The 17,872-nt window shown below is 48.5% G+C and overlaps 1 pseudogene; it reads left to right on the top strand.

Annotated features, from left to right (window-relative positions):
• Positions 1–7,733: 7,733 nt before the first annotated feature.
• Positions 7,734–17,585, top strand: LOC137429114 (protein FAM200C-like; annotated as a pseudogene).
• The last annotated feature ends 287 nt before the right edge of the window (positions 17,586–17,872 follow it).

Genomic DNA, 17,872 nt, shown 5'->3' with positions numbered 1-17,872 from the left:
TTAAAATATCCATTATGTATTAGCCCAAGTAGATTAATTGGCTCATAAGGCCAATAAGCTCATGGTTCAAAAGGCCAAAAGGCTCATAGAGTCTTTTGGATTAATAGGGGTGTTTTCCAAAAGTGGGAAAAGACAGGGGGGTAAACGACATTAGATAGGGATTTCCCATGTTAAATGGGTTTGTCCCAGGAACAACATTTATCATCTACTGATGGGGGAAGATAAGAGATGGTGGTGAACAGCTGTTTTAAAGACCTGGAGGGTGGAGTGGGATTGAAGAGAGTAAGGGAGTTTGTTCCAGAGGTGGGAGAAAAGAGGAATGAAGGAGTGAAGGTGAGCAGAGAGTCTTGATTTTGGCAGTTTAACCATAAGAGGGTTAGAGGCAGATCTTGTGCGACCTGTAGGAATATTTGCGGGACAGAGCCCAGAGAGAGCTGGGGGGGCAAGGCCAGAGAGGAGTCGGTAGAAGACGGAAAGACCACCAACCTGCCTGCGGTGAGTGAGTGAGAGGCCCTTGGAGTTAGCTTCATCGCGGGAGATTCCAATTATTCTGAATGATTTGGTTTCAACAGCGTGAAGATGAGCTAGGTGTGAGGCAGGAGCACCAGCCCAGAGGGGAGAGCAGTATTCCATTGAGCTGCGGATGAAAGCCTTGTATGTGGTGAGGAGCTCAGGTGAGCCAAGGAAGGACTTCACACGACGGAGGATGCCCAGTCGGCGACTGGCTTTGGAGGCCAGATTTGAAATGTGGTTTTCCCAGGAAAGATCATGGCAGATCGTGAGACCCAAAAGCTTGAGTGACAGAACTTCTTGGAGAGGATTATTCAGAAAGTGGATGGGAGGGTTGTCCAGTCGGTCTTTTCGGAGAGACATCGTAAGAGTGGGAGATTTGTCAGGATTGAAAGACATGTTCCACTTGTTTTCCCAGTCTGTGATTTTGTCCAGGTCTGCAGAGAGTGAGGAGGCTGCAGACTGCCGATCTGAGGGATGAAGAATGGAGCGACAGAGAGTAGAGTCATCAGCAAAGAGATAGAGAGGATTTTCAAGAGAGTCGGAGAGATCATTGATGAAGACCAGAAAAAGCACAGGGCCCAGAACACTGCCTTGGTGAACTCCAGCCTGAACAGGAACAGGAAGAGGAGATGAGAGAAACCCATTCAGGGCCACATGTTGACTACGACTAGAGAGGAAGTCTGCCAGCCATGCGTGGAGATGTCCATGAATATTACATGTATTGTAATATATCCAGTGTTCTTAAAATTAATCAAGTATTGTGTAGCCCCATTGCTGTGCAACGGGGAGTATGGCAAGGTTGCCCGCTATCTGGACTTTTATACTTTCTTGCCATCGAACCTCTTCTGCTCCAATTACGTACGCACATTTCTGGCTTCACTGGATCAATTCTTACCACACCGCTAAAAGTCTCTGCTTATGCAGATGATGTTTGTATTTATATAAAAAATAGTGCTGATGTCACTGCGGTGGCTCAGGCATTAAAGACATATTGTCAGGCTTGTTCAGTCCAGGTGAACTGGAAGAAGAGTGAAGCCCTCTGGATAGCACCTGGAGATTGCCCGCCAATTGTCCTGCCAGGAGGAGTGAACTGGCAGAAAAATGGCATCAAATACCTCGGTATTTTCCTCGGAGACACCTTTGAGCAGCAGAACTGGGTCGGATTACCGGACAAGGTAATGGCAAAACTAGCCCGTTGGAAAGGACTTCTTTCTCAACTTTCTTACCGCGGAAGAACTCTCGTCATTAACAATCTTGTCGCCTCTATGCTATGGCATAAGATGATATGCCTACAACCACCCGGGAGCCTTCTTATTACACTCCAAAAGAGCATTGTCAATTTTTTCTGGAGCTGGAAACACTGGCTCCAACCCCCCGTGGCATACTAACCACTCACTGAAGGTGGCCAAGGTCTCATTGATATCCGCAGCCGGATTATGGTCTTCCGGCTTCATATCGTGTGCCAACTTATATATGGAGATGAAGCCCTACTCTGGAGGCCTCTGGCTAGCTGCATATTGCAGCTTACATGCAAGCTGGGCTACTGCCGAGAACTTTTCTTGATGAACCCTCATCAATTCGATTTAGCCTTGCTGCCCACCTTTTACCAAGGGGTGATGAACGCCTGGCAAGCCCCGTCCTTTTCCCGTGAAATGGCAACATACAACATGGAAATGTTGTTGAATGAACCCCTATGCAACAACCCCTTCCTGGAAAACAGCTTAAATAATAGGGGACTCGTTCAACGCTTTGTTGATGCCAAGCTGCTACGAGTAAAAGACCTCATGATAGATTCTGGGTGCTGCTGGTTGAGTGCTGCTGCTGTGGCACAAAAAACTGGAATAAAATCTATCAGGATCATCTCTCGGTTTCTTCAAGGGATATCAACAACGTATGTTAGTACCTGCGAGGAACTTGGACCTTCCCCTGAGGAAACAACAGGTGACTTCCCTAAACTCCTTGTCTTCAGCCCGCCACTTAATCTGTCCCCTGGCCTGAACAGCCCTGATGATACTGCATTATCCCTTCCCTCCTTTCCAAAGAAAACTTTGTACAACGCGTATGTTAAAATTCTATGTGCAAAAACATTTTCTGAGCACCCGAGGCTTCAATGGCAGGATTTTTTTACACCCAATGTCCCCCAACTGTCCCAATTGGCAAAGTTTTTATCTCTTGCCTACTCCAAAGTATGTTGGAGATATTCAATGGAAGCTTGTGCACTGGATTTTACATTATAATGTTTTACTGAACCGGTTTTCTACTGCTAATTCTAATCTGTGCCCTTTCTGTGCATCCGTTGAAACTTTACCGCATATATACCTTGAATGTGAACGATTGCAACCTCTTTTTACCTTTCTCCAGGAATGCTTTGTGAAGCTCGGTTCCCTCTTCAATCACAATGTTTTTATTTATGGTGTTCTAGGACCGTCTTCCCTTAGGAATGTGGTTTTAATGAACTTTTTAATTGGTCAGGCCAGATTTGCAATTTACAAATCCAGGAAGAAAAAAATGGGAAACGCTTCTGACTTCATATAATAATAATAATAATAATAATGCGTTTATTTTATATAGCGCTTTTCAGGAAGCCCAAAGACGCTTTGACAGAGTGCAAAACATAATGCATAGCAAAACATAAAGACAATTGCAAAAAAAGAAGAATCAATAGGGAAATATTCAAAGCACAAAGGAGGGAGAAGGAGAGGAGATAGTCAGGGGTTAGATGCTGTGGGTTAAATGTTGAATGCAGTGTTGAACAGGTGGGTCTTGAGTGATGTTTTGAATGTGGTGAGTGAGGAGGAGTCTCTGATGGTGTGAGGTAGCGAGTTCCAGAGGGTGGGAGCAGCGATGGAGAAGGCCCTGTCCCCCCAGGATCTAAATTTGGTCCGGATGGGGGGGGGGGGGTCAGGAGGTTGGTACCAGCAGAGCGGAGGTTGCGGGTGGGAGTGTGTCTGGAGAGGAGGTCAGCCAGGTAGGATGGGGCCAGGTTATGGAGGGCTTTGTAGGTCAAGAGGAGGATTTTGTACTGGATTCTCTGGGAGATGGGGAGCCAGTGAAGCTTGTAAAGGACGGGGGTGATGTGGTCACGGGTCCGGGAATGGGTGAGTAGACGGGCAGCGGAGTTCTGATTGTATTGGAGTTTATTGGTGATTGTTGAGGGTGAACCATAAAGGAGGCTATTGCAGTAGTCCAGACGGGAAGTGATGAAGGCGTGGATGAGGGTTTCTGCAGCCACGGAGGAGAGGGATGGACGGAGACGGGCGATGTTTTTCAGGTGAAAGAAGGCTGTCTTTGTGATCTGTTTAGTGTATTTGTCGAAGGAGAGGGTTTGGTCAAAGATGATGCCAAGATTCCGGATGTGAGGGCAGGTGGAGACTGGGAAACCGTCGATGTTGAGGGCAAAGTTAAGGGTGGACTTGGTGAGAGTTTTTGGGCCAATGATGATTATTTCAGATTTATCACAGTTAAGTTTGAGGAAGTTGATTTGAAGCCAGGATTTTATTTCAGTGATGCAGTTTGTCAGGATAGAGTGGGTGGCGGTGGAGATGGACTTGGTGGAGATGAAAAGCTGGATGTCATCGGCGAAGCAGTTGAATTGGAGACCATGACGGCGGATTAAGTGACCGAGGGGGGACAGGTAAAGGATGAAGAGGAGGGGGCCAAGAACTGAACCTTGGGGGACACCTTGGGGGAAGGGAGCAGTGGGGGATTTGCAGTTATTGATGGAGATGAACTGACGTCTGTCAGAGAGGTATGATTTAATCCAAGAGAGGGCAGTGCCGGTAATGTTAAAGGTGGTTTCAAGTCGGGTGAGGAGGATGGTGTGATCGATGGTGTCAAAGGCGGCGCTGAGGTCGAGGAGGATGAGAATGTTGAGGTTGCCAGCGTCAGAGGAGAGGAGAAGGTCGTTGGTGATTTTGAGGAGAGCAGTTTCAGTACTGTGGTTGGAGCGGAATCCGGATTGGAATGTTTCATACAGGTTATTGGCAGAGAGGTGATGTTTGAGTTGAGTGGCTACAGCGCGTTCCAAAACCTTTGACAGAAAGGGTAGGTTGGAGATGGGTGTGAAGTTATTTAGGGTGTCAGGGTTTAGTCCAGGTTTTTTCAGAATGGGGGTAACAGCAGCAATTTTGAGGGATGGTGGGACGATGCCTGTAGACAGGGAGGAGTTTATTGTTGCAATGATAAGTGGAGAGAGAGCAGGAAGGGAGGCCTTGACAAAGCTGGAGGGGATGGGGTCAAGAGTGCAGGTGGCAGTTTTCATTCCGATGAGGAGTTCAGAGAGGTCAGTAGGGGAGACTGGGGAGAATTGAGACAGGGGATGGCAGGATAAGGGGGGGCAGGTGGTTTGAGGGGGAGCGGGTGCGGCGGTGGTCAAGCTGTTGTAGATGTTTTCAATTTTGCGTTGGAAGAATGAAAGGAAGGAGATGCAGTTGTCTATTGTGAATGACTGGGTGGTGGTGTTCAGGGGGCTGAGGAGTTTGTTTATTGTAGAGAAGAGTGCTTTTGGGTTTCCGGAGCCAGAGTGGATAATTTGAGAGTAGTAGGCGGAGCGGGCGCGGGAGAGGGCATCTTTATAGTGTTGTATGTGGTCCTTGTAGGCCTGGGAGTGAACTGTGAGACCTGTTTTATTGCTGAGTCTTTCAAGTTGGCGAGCACGAGTTTTCATCAGGCGGAGTTCAGGGGTAAACCAGGGAGCAGAATGGGTGAAAGAAACTGTTTTGGTTTTTATAGGCGCAAGTTGGTCAAGGCAGGAGGAGAGAGTGTGGTTGTAGTAGTCAGTGAGGTCAGAAGGGGTGTGGAGGTCAACGAAGGGAGAAGTGGACATTTTTTCAGAGAGGGTCGATGAGAATGAGGCAGGTGAAAGAGCGTTTAGCTTACGGAAGTTGATAGTGCGATAATGCCTTGGTGCTGGGGTGGGGATGTTGATGGTCAGAGTGATGGCTAGGTGGTCAGAGAGAGTGAGGTCGGAGCCAGAGAGATGGTGCAAAATTAGTCCAGTAGAGCAGACAAGGTCCAAAATGTGACCACGGTTATGGGTAGGAAAGTTGACATGTTGAGTGAGGTTAAAGCAGGTGAGTAAATCAGTGAAGTCAGTGGTTAGCGTGGAGTCAGTGGAGTCCATGTGGATATTGAAATCACCAAGGAGGAGGATTGAGGGGGAGAGGGAACATAGCTGGGTCAGAAAGTAGGAGAAGTCAGACAGGAATGATGGGTGTGGTTTGGGAGGGCGGTAGACAACAGCCATGACTGACTGTGTGTGACCAGAGAGTTTAAAAGCCAGGTGTTCAAATGATGGAGCAGATGAGATGGAGATGAGGTTGGTCTTGATGTCTTGTCGGTGAATAACGGCAATTCCACCACCTCGGCCCTCCGAGCGTGGTTTATTGATGTAAGAATATCCATTGGGTGTGGTGAGGTTGAGCGTGTTGTAGTCCAGTGGTTGTTGCCAGGTCTCAGTGAGACAGAGAAAGTCCAGTTTATTTTCCAGGATGTAGTCGTTCAGGATGAGGCATTTGTTGTTGAGGGACCGGGTATTGAACAGGGTGAGCTTGATGTTGTTTTGTACGGCGGGTATGAATCCAGGTGATTTGGCCAGGGTTCGCAGACAGGAGGTGCGATTTTGTGCGTTGTTGTGACCAGGTGTGTTGGGACGATGAGTGGGAGTGCGCTGAGCCGACCAGAGGATGGGGATGGAGTGACCTGATTGTAAATAAACAAACTTACGACCGGAGCCATGGTGAATGTACCTGGGTCGACGCAGGAGTCCATTCGATTTGATTGCAGAGATGCATGATGGGGTGGAGCGGGTTTTAAGCAGGAGAAGCCTTGCGGCGGAGTACCGCAGAGCCATGCCAGCAGGAGCGAAGGGACGAGCACGAGGCCAAGGGTGAGGAGGCGAAACAATCGACACAACCCACGGGAGTGGGCCCGAGGAAACAGCGAAGGAGCCGAGCAGGTGAAGCCAGGAGCAGCAGAGCAGAGCCGGGACCGTGCAGAGGGCAGACTCAATGGCCAAAAATCCGCCACGACCACCAGGAAAGCAAGATACGGACAATGGTCCAGTCAGAGAAGCGGCGAGCAAGTGACGCCAGCGTCCTCTCACGACCGGACCGGAAACGGGATCCCACCGGAAACGGAATTCATATGATGTACTGCTCACCTTTAAGGCTCTTGTAAGTGCAAGGTTAAACTAGAGTACCGGTTTTTTAAAATGAACAAGAATTTAACATGTTTTAAAGAAAAGTGGGCTTTTAATGACGTCATATGCAAACGTGATGATGATGATGTGATAATAATTTCTCCTTGAGACCATTTTAATTATTGTGTTTCTCTCTTTATGACTGTACATAACTGATCTTTTTCACTTTTGTAATAAAAGGAAGAAACAGTCTCTCTCTCTCACTCTCATTCGCACTCTCACTCTCACTCTCACTCTCACTCTCACTTTCACTCTCACTCTGTGTCTCTCTCTCTCTCTCTCTCTCGGAGAAAAAAAAAGAAGGATGGGAGATCAACCAAGATGTTGTCATTAAACGCGTGCTTCGTTGAACGGTGACTCATGAGGTAAATGCTCAAATTTTCTTCAAATTAAAGTTTGACCACTCAATAATATTAAAATTCTGTGTATTTTTTTTTCATCAACCGCTGTCACAACGGGAACCCAACGGGTTCACGGGTCATCTAGTGTACTTATATAATTACTCCCGCCAGGGAGTAATGCATTCGATCGTGTCGTCCGTGTGTGTGTTCATGTGTTTGTGAACAAGATATCTGGAAAAGTTCTGAACGGATTTGGTTGAAAGTTGGTGGGATGATTGCCCTTGGGATGAGGTAGAATTGATTAGTTTTTGGTGAAGCTCAGGATATTATTCCGGATCCAGGAATTTTTTGAAGGATTTTTTACCATTGGAAGATAGGGCTCAGCAGCGGCCACCCACGGCGGGAGCATGCGCACTACTGAGTGGCGTTCTAGTTTTTTATGTGTAGCTTAAATTGCTTCCCCATGACGAAAAATCACCGCACGCCACTGCAAACAACGTCTCAAACCAATAGTCAAACATGTTCCACTCCGTATACTTTATTCATTTTTTTGTCTTTTTTCAGCACAAACTCTTATCGTGTAGCAACTTGTTGTAACGTATATACTTTTTACATATTTTTATATTTTTTCTCATGTTAGCTCATATTTTTCTCTCTGTTTTGCAGATTAACCCTTCATCATGTCAAAAAGAAGGAAATGGAATGATCACTATGTGCGCTTTGGTTTCACTTGCATAACGGGAAATGATGGCTTGCAAAAACCCCAGTGCACTCTTTGTAGCGGTGTTTTCCAACTCAAATCTGAAACCATCTAAGCTTCAAGAGCACTTCAAGAACAAGCATGGCGGAGCTGATGTTGAAGGACATAATGTTGGGTCATTGAAAATCAAAAGAGCTCGTTTTGATTCTGTAGGAACTCTTCCAAAGTTGGGTTTCGTTTCTGTTGAAAAACCACTACTTCTTGCTTCATACAAAGTGGCATATGCAGTGGCCAAATCCAAGAAGCCCCATACAATTGCAGAAGATCTCATCAAGCCATGCGCACTGGAAATGGCAACAACTATCCTGGGCAAAGAAGCAAGAAAAAAGCTTGAACAGGTGCCCCTATCAAATAATGTCATTCACAACCGAATCGGTGATTTGAGTGAAGATATTGTAACGGATTTGAGAATCCTGTAATTTTTGTAAATATCACCCTCTGTAAATAGTAATTCTTGTAAATACCTCCGTTTTGTGTGAAAGATCAAAGGTCGTCCTTTTAGTTAGTCCATCGCATGCACGTAGAAAATCATAGACCTCTCTTTAGTTATTTCTTATTCTATGTTAGTTTAAGGCTCTGTTTCCCATTAATTGACACTGCATTGCACCAGATCAAATAAGATAGATCCCCTACAATATCGCCGTGGCCTCCCAAAGCGCCAGCACTACGGCGTTCGCCACCGTTGCATTGGGTGGGGTTATTGGCATCACCATCGCCCCTTTCAATTGCCAACTGCATTTGCCCTCCATTACGGCGTGCTCTAACTCGGGGAAGAAAGGCGTGTCTCCACGTCATCAGAAGGAGGAGTGAGCCAGCCCCGATCAACCAACCAAGGATGAGGGGTTTGGCCTGAGAGGGCGGAGAGAGAGTGTTCGAGGAGGTTCGCGAAAGTTCCATGGGCGTGGTTATATAACCCGTCGCGCGGAGCCCCCCACAGCAGTCCACCGGACAGCAGTCGACCAGAGTTCAGTTCAGAGAGTTCAGTTGAGGGACTGCTTCAAGAGAGGTGGGAAGGACGAGAGATGCGTCAGGGGCCAGAGGAGAGAGTGAGTTCTGGAGAGGAAAGCGCATAACCAAGGAGCACAAGGCGAATGAGAATCGGCACGCCCTGCTCGCGATACCAACCAGCACTCTGAGGAACAACAAGTGCAGCCACGCGAACCTCGACGTGCCGTGGTCCTCGGATCTCCCTGTCGCCCGTTTTGTGAACCAGAATGCGAGGAGTCGGACCTGTCACCTCCAGCCCTGCCGTTTGCATGGACCTGAACCTTCTCATCCCTCCACCAATTCCTGCCATTCCATCCTTTTGTGTACGTGAGTTTGTTTTGTGTGTCTTGTCCCTGGAAATAAGTTAAGCTTGTATAAGTAGAATTGCACTGTGTCTTCTTCTTCTTCTGTAAATTGCTTTCGTTTTCTTTCCTTCTCCCTTGGTTTCTTTGATTGTGTAAATAGTAATTAATAATAAATCCCTGTTCTTCCTACCTTTGCCTTCTTTTCTTCACATCCGTTCGTCCTTGTGATTTCCATCATTGAACACCTGTGGCACGATTTGGCCAACGCATAGGAATCGGGTTTAGTACTTGTTAATGGTTCGAACCGCGGGCTGCTAACCCGCTCGGCAAATAACATCTTGTCCGTGGTTTCGAACGGGGCTATCCACCGGCTTCGTGGAGAGGTTGGCGGAGGTGTACAGGACTCCCTTGACCAATCACCTCGGCCAATCTCACCCCACGAAGAAGCAGGATAATTCCAGGACTGGGGAGACGGCCAGCTTAACAGGACAAGGGGCTAACCACCCCTTGCTAACGGGAGAGCCGTCCCCCGTTTCCGCAACAATTGGTGTCAGGAGCGGGATTCGGACCTGAAGTGCGCTTAGCGCGCTCAAAATTACGAGTGGTCGAAATTTTATTTCACATCCAAATTTAAAATCGTGCCATGGATAATCAAGGTGACCGGATGCCGGTAGGGGAGATAGAAGAAGGGGTAGAATCGACCCAGGACCCTGGGGAGGATTTGGGAGTAATGGAGGAGCGCAATACGCATTGGGTTGCGGAGGGTTCAGGCGCACAAGATGGCGCCCTCGCGCACGAGGTTGCAGCGGCACCAAATGTCGCCGCGCCCGTGACCGCAACAGCGCCACCAATGGACTGGGGCCTATTTATGGAACAAATAAGGGCCCTTATGGTTAGGTTGGGTGAAGAAATGGAAGACAGAAGGAGGGCTGACAGTGAGAAAATGGAAAGCAGAATGATGGGAGCAATGAGGGACGAAGCAAGGGGTACTAGTGCCCAAATTGGGGACTTGGGCAATCAAATTGGGGAATTGAGGAATGACATGGGAAGCCAAATCGGGGGGCTCGAAGGTAAATTGGGGGACCAACTGGAGGACATGGGTGACCAAATCGGGGAAGTAAACGAGGGGTTGGCGAGGGGGCAAGCCACATATGAGGTAAGGGAAGCGGAGAGGGACAGAGACCGCAGGTTGGGCGAGCAGGTCCCAGGGGTACGCGACGAGGTAAAGCGGGTCGAGAAGCGCTGGTTGAGCGAGGCGGAGCAAAGCGTGGGTAAAATGACGTGCATAGAGATCGCGACCTGTGGTATGGAAAAGCCGGCGACCGCTGAGGTAGAGGGAATTTTAATACAGCCAGCGGTCGTCAAAGAAAAAGCAAAAGTTGAAATTGAACTTGTAGAGACAACAGACTTGGAAGAGCAACAGTTGGAGGAGGGAATGGATAATGTACAAAGTCTGAATACACATCCTGATGCCGTACTTGCTAATCCTTAAGATTTGCAAGTGCACATGGAGAGGAGGATCCCAAAGGTGAGTCGTGCTGTATATGGTGCCAAGAGGTTTTGCAGGAGGATGTTTGGCGCCAAAAGGATTTTTGTGCGCTTGGGGTCCCAGCGTACCGCGGGCGTTTGTGGAAGGTCCGTTGGGCGCTGGGTGAGTGGAAATGGCACGCGTGTGAGGAAAAAGTGTGCGTCGGCGAGTGAGTGTGTTATAAAGTGTGGGAGTAAAACCGAGTGCGAGCGGGAATGCACGTCGGAGTGTACGGAGTGTGACACAGAGAGTGAGAGCGATACGGAGTGTATGTGCGAGGTTGAGAGTGACCCGGAGAGAGAGTTGGTGGAGGAGCGGGTGCGAGGATGCACGCTTGGGATGGACGGTGAGAGTGTGCGAGAAAGCACACCTGAGTTGGTTGTGGCGCGGGAGTGGGAGACCCCATTGAGGCGCGTGAGTGGGTGGATGCGAGAGTGCACACCCAGGGTGAGTGTTACGGAGGACGTAATGGAGGAGAGGTGTGGAACGAAGTGTGCGAATGACGAGTGTGCGCAAGAGGTGTGGTGTGTAACAGGGAGTGCGGTGGTGGAATGGACGGAGTGTGTGGAATGTACGAGCGGCGTTGGAACGCCGGGCTTGGTGAGTGTAAAACGGGTCGCGTATGCGTGTGAGCAGGCGAGTAAGGCATCGACGTTAAACGGGGCAGCGTTTCGGGCGACGGATAGCCGACGCGAGCACTCGGGGCGCGGTGCGCTTTGTTGGATGCGAGGCCTGGCGCGGATCGTGCTGCGTCGCTTCTCTTCGAAGCATCGTTGCCGATTCGGGCCTGGCCCCGCCCCGCACGGTCGAGTCCGGGCCTCGCCGGGCAAGGCGACCGGTCCGGTTCAAGGGCAGGTAGGAGGGACCGGAGCAGCGCCCCCTTGTGGATGCGGCGTTCCGGCCGGGCGGGATCGAGCCATCGGGCCGGAGACCGCAAGGATCCGCGCCGAGATGGTGCGTGGAATCTCGGCCCGAGCATGCCGCCCCCCTTGAACCGAATGCCTGCCTGGATGGGGCCCGAGGATCCAGAGGACGGACCCGGGTAGCCCAGTGCCAGAGAGGGCACCGAGGGGGGTAAGTGTCAGAGAGGGCCTTCCCCAGTTGGATAGGTTAGGTATGGAGCAGGTAAGCTCGGAGGCAACTGCAGTGGTGGAGGTGTGCAGGTGGGACGGACTCAACCTGCAGGCGACCAAACCACCCGAATTCATTGCTCGGCTTTGCGAAGCCGAGTTTTAATGAGGTAATAACGTACCGAGAGGCTCGGATATAGTGGACTGTGATGGTAATCGTGTTTTGGATCCGAAATTGAGAATAGTGAATAGGATTGGCAGAAATGATTGGCAAATTTGATGGGTGAATTGATTGGCAAATGATTGACCAATTTGATTGGCAGAAAATTGGATGGGCAAAATTTATAGTGGGAGATGCCCGATGTGCAAGGATGGTAAATCCACCATCCCTCATCTTACGGGGCACAGGAGCACTAGCTATGGGGTTTATGGCAGTGTAAGCTCGCCGAGGGAGGGTTTGGATAATGTATAGGCACCGAGAGATGACCATAGGTAACTGGAGATTTAAGAAGTGACATTGTACAGGTAGTCGGGGACATAGAGAGGTTAGAATGGTTGTTAATGACGTGGTATGTGTTTAGTTTAAAGGGAAGACGGGGAGCACCAAGTCAGAAGGGCACCAGGTAGATCAGATGATGGCGTGTGTGTGAGAATCTTTGCCGGTGAGCATGTTGAGCAAATGAGGCAATGCTCATGAATGGTGCCGTGTGAGTATTGAAAGTGTATTCGGAAGTGTATTGTGAAAAGTGTGAGGTGATTGTGAGTTGTATTGAGCATGGGAGTGTATGGAGCAGCGTATGAGGAATAATTGTGATTGTGCATTGTATTGAATGAAGAAGCGTGGGAGGAAGGAGGGTGCAGGAGGCACCAGGTGTGATTGCACAGGTGTGCAAGTGCACAGGTGTATGGAGCAGTGTATGACTGAGTAATGGTGATTGTGTGTTGTGTTGAGCAAATGGTCCTGGAGGAAGGAGGGTGCAGGTGGCACCAGGAGTGATGGCACAGGTGTGCAAATACAGGTGAGCATGGTTGTGTGGAATAAATGGTCTGGAATATATGGAGTATGGAATGGATGGTGTGGAGTGAGTATGGTGGAAACTGTGGAGTGGAGTGGTTGGTGCGAAGGGAGTGTATGGGGAGGATGGACCCCATCACTAATACCCGGGGAGGGTAGTTTAAGAGTTAGGTAGAGGGTATAGGTAAATTGTGGTTGGATATTGGCATCTGTGGTGCGTGTGGAAGAATGGTGTTTGGATGGGTGCATTAGTGACGTGGAAATGGCTGGACGTGTAGCCTGTTAGTGTGTGTAGTTGAATGGGCACTCCGCCACTGTGAGGATGTCGGCCAGGTGAGGCCGCAGGTGGGCTCTGGGAGCCGTTAGAGTTGTGGATGGGGCCCGAGGATCCAGAGGACGGACCCGGGTAGCCCAGTGCCAGAGAGGGCACCGAGGGGGGTAAGTGTCAGAGAGGGCCTTCCCCAGTTGGATAGGTTAGGTAAGGAGCAGGTAAGCTCGGAGGCAACTGCAGTGGTGGAGGTGTGCAGGTGGGTAGACCTGCTGGGAGAGCCACACGACCCAGTCCTGAAATTGTGCAAAGGCACAGGGAGTTGAATCGGGGGAGTGAAACCCCAAATTAATGAAGCACCACAGTTTGGTCAATGGGAATTTGGTTCTTAAAACCGCATAGAGTAAGATGGCCAATGGATTGGCAGGGAAAGACCCCGGGTAGTGTAAAGTGTGTTAATGTCATTTAGAAGGTAGATAGGATTGAAATCTCCTCGCACCATCTGCATCCACTCACCTGAGGCGACGTAACTCCACGCCATGCCATGATTTGTTTTTATTATTTTTGTGCAAATGTTGTGAGGATGTAAGACGCATCATGACGTGGGTGTGACATTGTGTTGTTGTTCCATCTCTTCCTCCTTAAGAGGGATTGATGATGAATTGGTAATGGCAAATTTTGGATTAGTGGGATTGTGACAAATTTGGTATAGGGGAAATATGGGGAAGACATGACATTAGTGACGAATTGGTAAGGGTGTAGATTTTGTAAATACGGGGGTAAGGGGCAAGGGTAAAACAGGTGACGGGTGGGGTGACGTAGGATAGGGACGAGCTTTTCTCCGCTCAGTCTCCAGGTGCACCTCACCTTGCATTACCTTCGTTGATGTGTACCCTTGTGACCTTACCCCTCGCTAACCTGCCCTCTCTGTCTTCCTTCCCCGACCCATGGATCATGCTCTCTGGGCACTGAGGGGAGTGTGCGGGAGTCCGCCATTGTGTGCCCGAATCCCCGCAACCAGCTGCCTGCATCCACGCACCACTTATGGACCACAGTCTATGGCCAAGCACCACTTATGGACCACAAGCTTTGTGGCATGGCCCCTCTGCTGGGACCGGCCAGGTTGGCCAGAGGAAGATATTGCTTGCGAACCTCGGTGACGTGGCACCTATGCCATACAGGTGAACCACCCATAGTCGGCCCCTATGGGCCATAAATAAAAACGGACACGTTTGTGCATTTTTATTTCCATCAAATAGGCCGCAAGCAAAGAACAACACGAAGAAAGTTAACATCAAGAACGACAACGGCCAGCAGAGGGAGCCGAAGAGCAAGAACCCAGTCAACAGGTTGTTTTTTTTGGTATGGACATGTGTGAAATGAGCACTGGATGGTGCTTTATGGTGCTTTGGTGTTTTGGTGCTCTTTATTGGTGCTGGTGCGTCGATGCAGTGCAGGCTGTCTCCTCCCCTCCCACAGGATTCTTTTTGTTCCCAAAAGAAAAATAACAGGTCCTGGGTTGCTTTGTAAATACAATTAACGTCACTTGTAAATAATGCTCCCCACCGTACATGTATAGTTTGAGAATCAATTCCGCAATTCGGTTAATTGTGGGCGTGAATCTGTTAGGCAGGGTGCAATGCAGCAGAGGGACATACTTATTTGTGTTTTAAAACGGTCACACTCAGGGTCAGATTAATTGTAGAGGGAATTACACCTACGTGCCACACTAAGTTAAAGTTGTATAGGCCCGGGACGTGCCTGGAGGATGAGGGTGCAGTGTAACGGATTTGAGAATCCTGTAATTTTTGTAAATATCACCCTCTGTAAATAGTAATTCTTGTAAATACCTCCGTTTTGTGTGAAAGATCAAAGGTCGTCCTTTTAGTTAGTCCATCGCATGCACGTAGAAAATCATAGACCTCTCTATAGTTATTTCTTATTCTATGTTAGTTTAAGGCTCTGTTTCCCATTAATTGACACTGCATTGCACCAGATCAAATAAGATAGATCCCCTACAATATCGCCGTGGCCTCCCAAAGCGCCAGCACCGCGGCGTTCGCCACCGTTGCATTGGGTGGGGTTATTGGCATCACCTTCGCCCCTTTCAATTGCCAACTGCATTTGCCCTCCATTACGGCGTGCTCTAACTCGGGGAAGAAAGGCGTGTCTCCACCTCGTCATCAGAAGGAGGAGTGAACCAGTCCCGATCAACCAACCAAGGATGAGGGGTTTGGCCTGAGAGGGCGGAGAGAGAGCGTTCGAAGAGGTTCGCGAAAGTTCCATGGGCGTGGTTATATAACCCGTCACATGGAGCCCCCCCCCCCCCCCCCCACAGCAGTCCACCGGACAGCAGTCGACCAGTGTTCAGTTCAGAGAGTTCAGTTGAGGGACTGCTTCAAGAGAGGTGGGAAGGACGAGAGATGCGTAAGGGGCCAGAGGAGAGAGTGAGTTCTGGAGAGGAAAGCGCATAACCAAGGAGCACAAGGCGAATGAGAATCGGCACGCCCTGCTCGCGATACCAACCAGCACTCTGAGGAACAACAAGTGCGGGCACGCGAACCTCGACGTGCCGCGGTCCTCGGATCTCCCTGTCGCCCGTTCTGTGAACCAGAGTGCGAGGAGTCGGAGCTGTCACCTCCAGCCCTGCCGTTTGCATGGACCTGAACCTTCTCATCCCTCCACCCATTCCTGCCATTCCATCCTTTTGTGTACGTGAGTTTGTTTTGTGTGTCTTGTCCCTGGGAATAAGTTAAGCTTGTATAAGTAGAATTGCACTGTCTTCTTCTTCTTTTGTAAATTGCTTTCGTTTTCTTTCCTTCTCCCTTGGTTTCTTGGATTGTGTAAATAGTAATTAATAATAAATCCCTGTTCTTCCTACCTTTGCCTTCTTTTATTCACATCCGTTCGTCCTTGTGATTTCCATCATTGAACACCTGTGGCACGATTTGGCCAACGCATAGGAATCGGGTTTAGTACTTGCTAATGGTTCGAACCGCGGGCTGCTAACCCGCTCGGCAAATAACATCTTGTCCGTGGTTTCGAACGGGGCTATCCACCGGCTTCGTGGAGAGGTTGGCGGAGGTGTACGGGACTCCCTTGACCAATCACCTCGGCCAATCTCACCCCACGAAGAAGCGGGATAGTTCCAAGGGTCGGGGAGACGGCCAGCTTAACAGGACAAGGGGCTAACCACCCCTTGCTAACGGGAGAGCCGTCCCCCGTTTCCGTAACAATATTTTGGACCAGCTCATCTCAGATATCAGAGCTAGTCCTCTTAAAATCCCTATTCAGTTTGATGAGTCAACTGATGTCTCCAGTTGTTGTTCAACTCATCACATTAGTGAGGTATGTCAATGATGGTGCTGTGAAGGAAGATTTCCTGTTTTGTAAAGATTTGAAAACAAGCACAACTGCAAAGGATGTGATGCAGCTGGTGAAAGACTTCTTTGCCAAACATGATTTAGATATCAAAGTCATTGGTTCTGTGTGCACTGACGGGGCACCTGCAATGCTTGGAAATAAATCTGGCTTTTCTGCATTGATGAAAAAGGAGATTCCAGACTTGCAAGTTGCCCATTGTTCTTCATCGGCATGCTTTGGCATCAAAAACATTGCCTCCAAATTTGAAGAAAGTTCTTGATACTTGTGTGAAGATCATCAACTGGATCAGGGGGCTAGCTTTGAACCTTCGCATCTTCAAATCATTTTGTGAAGATCTGGGAAGTGAGCATTCAGTTTTGCTTTTCCACAAAGAAGTCCGTTGGTTGTCACGAGGACAAGCTTTAACCCGCTTCTTTGAACTATGGGAAGAAATCAAAGTTTTTCTGGAAGAGCGTGAATGTGATCTGGTTGGGGCATTGGAATCGCAGCAATTCGCCCAAATGCTGGCTTACTTAGCTGACATTTTCACTCATATGAATGACCTGAGTGTTTCTCTTCAAGGAAAAGGGATAAACATAGTGAGGGCTTGTGAAAAGTTGAATGCCTTCAAAGAAAAGTTACGTCTTTGGCGTCAAATGATGGAAAGAGGCAATCTCTCAAATTTTCCTTCACTTGCAGAGATGGTTGATGATGCTAGATCCATAACTCCTACTGTGCGTAAAGAAATTGTGGCTCATTTGGAAATGCTGTCAGAATCGTTTGATGGATATTTTGCTGCTGGAGACCTGAAGATTTCAGAAGAATGGATCATGAATACATATTCCTACAATATGGAGAAAATGTCAAATGATGAAGAACTGAAGGAAGATCATATTGATTTGCAGACAAATCGAGCTCTTGAAATGCAATTTGAAAGCAAGACTTTGGAGGCGTTTTGGTGTGCAGCACTGGATATGTTCCCAAGACTTGGTGGAAAAACTCCGTGTCCTCATTCCATTTGCAACGACATACTTGTGTGAATCTGGATTCAGTTCTCTTTTGTCAATCAAGACAAAATCTAGGAATCGCCTGAATCCACAGGCAGACCTGCGGATCGCAGTCAGCAAGAAAGTTCCACGTTTTGACAAAAATCATGAAAGAGAAGCAGGAACAAAGAAGTCATTGAATTTTATGTTCACAATTGGGATTGATTTCACTGTTTCATTTTTTTTCTGAATAAATTAGAATCTAATTGCCCAATTTATATTTGCATTTCATGCACCGAGTTAAAATCTTATTTTTTAGTTCAATTTGTTCACCCACAGTATTGTATGTGGTTCAATTTGTGGTTCAAAAATTTGACTTCTTCATCTTCAAATGTGATATTACTTTTGTAGGGGGTGCGAACATTAATCAAATATTTCCTAGGGGTGTGGGGCATAGAAAAGGTTGGGAACCACAGTCCTAGACGTTTCCACTTCACCATCACAGCACTTACAGTTGACCGAGGAAGCTCTGGCAGT

The sequence above is a fragment of the Myxine glutinosa genome, chromosome 6 (assembly GCF_964187855.1).
Source record: "Myxine glutinosa chromosome 6, kmMyxGlut1.1, whole genome shotgun sequence".
NCBI classification, from domain to species: domain Eukaryota; kingdom Metazoa; phylum Chordata; class Myxini; order Myxiniformes; family Myxinidae; genus Myxine; species Myxine glutinosa.
The sequence above is the reverse complement of the archived record's forward strand: the minus strand, read 5'-3'. Positions and strand labels throughout refer to the sequence as shown.